Source organism: Natator depressus, chromosome 6 (genome assembly GCF_965152275.1).
Source record: "Natator depressus isolate rNatDep1 chromosome 6, rNatDep2.hap1, whole genome shotgun sequence".
Lineage (NCBI taxonomy): Eukaryota > Metazoa > Chordata > Testudines > Cheloniidae > Natator > Natator depressus.
Window position 1 is genome coordinate 93,449,371 of NC_134239.1, and position 4,869 is coordinate 93,454,239.

Genomic DNA, 4,869 nt, shown 5'->3' on the forward strand with positions numbered 1-4,869 from the left:
TCCTTTTAGAAAACAATCCTTAGGCAGATTGAACCCAGCCCTTGTGGTTACCATTAGCACCTGGCAGACAGTTACAGAAACCTACACATTTATCTTACATGGGATATTAATGCGGTAATGACTCTGTTAGGTAACTACAGAGCATGGCAGCTACATGCTGCACGAACATACAAAGCCTCTTCCTCAGGCACTAACAGTGTAATTAAGACAGACAATACAGTTCAGACACACACTGTAGACGGTGGTGGCTCAAATGTGAAGCAGGACAGATCTCAGAGGGCTCATACTTGAAAGACAGTTAGGAAGAAATGTTTTAAAGAGGGATTTGAAGAATGGGTGAAATGTTATGCATATAATGATTTCTTACACTCACTTTTCCACTTGAAGTGTCATCCTGAGTCAAGTTTGGTCTTATCAAGATTGGAAGCTCTTTGCAGCACAGCACGTGTGTGATCAGTATGTCTGATCCTGAATTTTTAGCAAACTTAAAACTCCCATTGAAATCAAGGGGAATTCTGGGTATGCAACTGAAGGAATACAGGACTGGACCCCACCTTTGCAAAGCACCATGTAGAATTATGGAGTATATATATTTTCTTTTGTGAATACACTAAATTAAGAAGGAATATATAATACACAGTAGTAACAATAATAATTTTCATACACCCTGTTGCCTTTGAATAACTCCAACTCTCAGAGAAAAGCATTTAGTTCCTTCAGGATCACATTTCCTCTAATTTAGACATCTTTCTGCAAAATTCAGTGATAAAAGGGGAGAGCCCCAGTGCTTAATTTGTAATGAAAGAGGTGCCGAGGCTCAAGCAATTTTTCTACATTCAAAACTGACGCGGCAAGCCCAGAGGTGCCGGGCTCTGTACTGCCAAGTCTAGAGGTGCTGGGGCACAGCCCTGACAAGCCTTGGCACAAATTAAGCATTGGCGAGCCCTCAGCCTTTACACATTGCTGTGTAACTCCCTCTCATTTCCCCACACACACTGAAATCAGTTGAGTATTTGCCTGTAGGATGAGTAATGGTGTATAAAAAGTCAAGAGCAATATTGAGAAAGGGAAAAATAATGTCAGGTGTAGCATGGCTGATAAAGTCACGTTCAGGGAACCTTTTATAGGTGCTTAGCAGAACCTAGGATGTGTTCTGATGCATTTTAATACACACCAGGGTCCCTTTTTACAGCCTGATCAAATTTGATGGAGTCACTGAATTTAGTTCAGGGCCCGACACAATCAAAAATCTCAAGGAAAGCGGCATCTGGCGCCACATGATACAACTCTCAGTGTAATGAATAATTTAACCCTAATGCCCATTACGTACAGAGGTGTTTAACCAATTACATAAGAGGATTAAGACATATTTAAATCTGTTATTGCATCCAGCCCTGAAGCACTATTACGAAAGGGCTCAAGACTCTGCAAAGATGACAGAGTTCTGACTGCAGCCAGGTTTTCATGATCTCAGCATCATACTTATCATTTGGTGAATGGAGCCAGGATTGCTTCTAGAAAAGTTATTGCTCTGAGGAGATTGAACACTTGACTAACAGTCAGATATGATAGGCAGAGGCTGAGGGCATTATTGTCCACTGGAGGTCCTTTTTTTCAACTAAAGGAGTAATAAGTGGTCACTATAAATAGTGGACCAGATCCTCAGCTGTTGTAAATCAGTATAGTTCTACTGACTTCAGTGGAGCAGTGCTAATTTACACCAGGTGAGTGCATGGTTCTGAAGTGTCAAGCTACAGTTTTTATTAGATCCTTTAAAAATGCCCTTTCCCTCACTGTGCTTCACTTAATTCCTGCTGAAGTCAGGGCTGGCATGTGCATTCCACCCCCACGTAGATCTCAAAGCAATTTGTAAAGGTGGGCAAGCATAAATTATCCCTATCTCACAGATGGAGAAAATCAGGCATAATGAGATGAAGTGACTCATTGAAGATCAAACACAGTGAGTCAACAGCAGAGCTAAGACTAGATCTCAGGTCACCTGACTCCCTGACCAGTGCCCCCAGCCACTCTATACCAGGCTGCTTTTCTTTGACTGTCTGCAAATATGGTAACAAGGGCCCTAGTATCCTCCCCCAAACTGTGAAAGCTAAACCCACCTCAAGCCTGTTGAGACACAAGGGGGAGACATCAAGAGGGAAGGCACCAACATAGGCAGTTTCAGAAAAGAAGTTTGAAGAGGGAGGGCACATGTCACATGGAAATGGGTGGTTGTTCCAGGTTCAAGAGGACAGCATGGAAGAAGGTGCAAAGCCAAGAATAGGAGGAGGTGGCAAAGAGAACAATGAAGAGAGAGAGAGCGAAGTGGGAGAGTTTTCATTTAGCACATTGTTGCCACAAATCCTGGTGCAAGGGAATATTTTATAGTATTTTTACCATTGTTTGCACACTGATTTTGCTTTTTCTCCTGCAGTCTGGCTGGCACCTACAAAGAAGCAGATTAGCCAGGGAACATGCCACAAATGCTGCATTAGGTGTGAGACATGTCTGAACTTCTCAAAAAATGGTGAGTTCATCCTCAACATGCCTGAGCATCACTTATCCAGAGCTAAAAGTAGCAGCTCTTGTTGAGATCATATGATGGCCTAAGGCCAATAGGAAATACCTGTCTCAGTAAATGGACTGGGTTTCACAGTCTAAGGGTATGTCTACACTACGAAATTAGGTCGAATTTATAGAAGTCAATTTTTTAGGAAGCAATTTTATACAGTCGATTGTGTGTGTGTCCCCACTAAGTGCATTAAGTCGGCAGAGTGCGTCCACAGTACCGTGGCTAGCATAGACTTTCGGAGTGTTGCACTGTGGGTAGCTATCCCACAGTTCCCGCAGTCTCCAGTGCCCACTGGAATTCTGGGTTAAGCTCCCAATGCCTGATGGAGCAAAAACATTGTCGCGGTTGGTTTTGGGTACATGTTGTCAGTTGCCCCTCCCTCCCTCCATGAAAGCAATGGCAGACAATCATTTCGCGCCTTTTTTCCGTGTGGACACCATACTGCTTTCAGCAGACAGTGCAGTAGGACTGCTAACTGTTGTCATCGAACAACTGCTTCCGCTGCAACTCTGCCCTCCTGCTCTTGTCTCGATAGCAAATTTCTCCATGTTGGCTGTCATGGGCTCTAGCTTCTGCTGCAACTCTGCTCTCCTGAATCCACCTCGCAGGTCCTCTCGTCGTTCTCTATAAATATCTGTTCTCGTGGCATCCATCGTCAGCCACCGCTTCCGCTGCAACTCTGCTGTCCTGCAGACGCCATACCACGGCAAGCATGGAGCACGTTCAGATCACCGCAGCAGTTATGAGCATTGTAAACACCTTGCACATTATCCTGCAGGATGTTCAGAACCAGAACCTGCAAAAGCAGGCGAGGAGGCGACAGCAGTGCGGTGAAGAGAGTGATGAGGACATGGACACAGACTTCTCTCAAAGCACGGGCCCCGGAAATTTGGACATCCTGGTGGCAATGGGCAGGCTCATGCCATGGAACACTGATTCTGGGCCCGGGAAACAAGCACAGACTGGTGGGACTGCATAGTGTTGCAGGTCTGGGATGATTCCCAGTGGATGCAAAATTTTCGCATGCGTAAGGGCACTTTCATGGAACTTTGTGACTTGCTTTCCCCTGCCCTGAAGCACAAGAATACCAAGATGAGAGCAGCCCTCGCAGTTCACAAGCGAGTGGCAATAGCCCTCTGGAAGCTTGCAATGCCACACAGCTACTGTCAGTCGGGAATCAATTTGGAGTGGGCAAATCTACTGTGGGGGCTGCTGTGATCCAAGTAGCCAATGCAATCACTGAGCTGCTGCTATCAAGAGTAGTGACTCTGGGAAATGTGCAGGTCATAGTGGATGGCTTTGCTGCAATGGGATTCCCTAACTGTGGTGGAGCGATAGACGGAATGCATACCCCTATCTTGGGACCGGACCACCTTGGCAGCCAGTACATAAACCGAAAGGGGTACTGTTCAATGGTGCTGCAAGCACTGGTGGATCACAAGGGACATTTCACCAACATCAACGTGGAATGACCAGGAAAGGTACATGACACTTGTATCTTCAGGAACTCTGGTCTGTTTGAACAGCTGCAGGAAGGGACTTACTTTCCAGACCAGAAAATAACCATTGGGGATGTTGAAATGCCTATAGTTATCCTTGGGGACCCAGCCTATGCCTGAATGCCATGGCTCATGAAGCCGTACACAGGCACCATGGACAGTAGTCAGGAGCTGTTCAACTATAGGCTGAGCAAGTGCAGAATGGTGGTAGAATGTGCATTTGGATGTTTAAAAGCATGCTGGTGCAGTTTACTGACTCGGTTAGACCTCAGCGAAACCAATATTCCCATTGATATTACTGCTTGCTGTGTGCTCCACAATATCTGTGAGAGTAAGGGGGAGATGTTTATGGTGGGGTGAGAGGTTGAGGCAAATTGCCTGGCCGCTGATTATGCACAGCCAGACATCAGGGCAGTTAGAAGAGCACAGCAGGGCGCGCTGCGCATCAGAGAAGCTTTGAAAACCAGTTTCATGACTGGCCAGGCTATGGTGTGACAGTTTTGTTTGTTTCTCCTTGATGAAAACCCGCCCCCTTGGTTCACTCTATTTCCCTGTAAGCCAACCAACCTCCCCCCTTCGATTACCGCTTGCAAAGGCAATAAAGTCATTGTTGTTTCAAATTCATGCATTCTTTATTACTTCGTCACACAAATAGGGGGGTAACTGCCAAGGTAGCCCAGGAGGAGTGGGGGAGGAGGGAAGGACTGGGTAGGGTGGTGGAGGAGGGAAGGATGAGGCCACATTGCACTTCAAAACTTATTGAATGCCAGCCTTCTGTTGCTTGGGCAGTCCTCTGGGGTG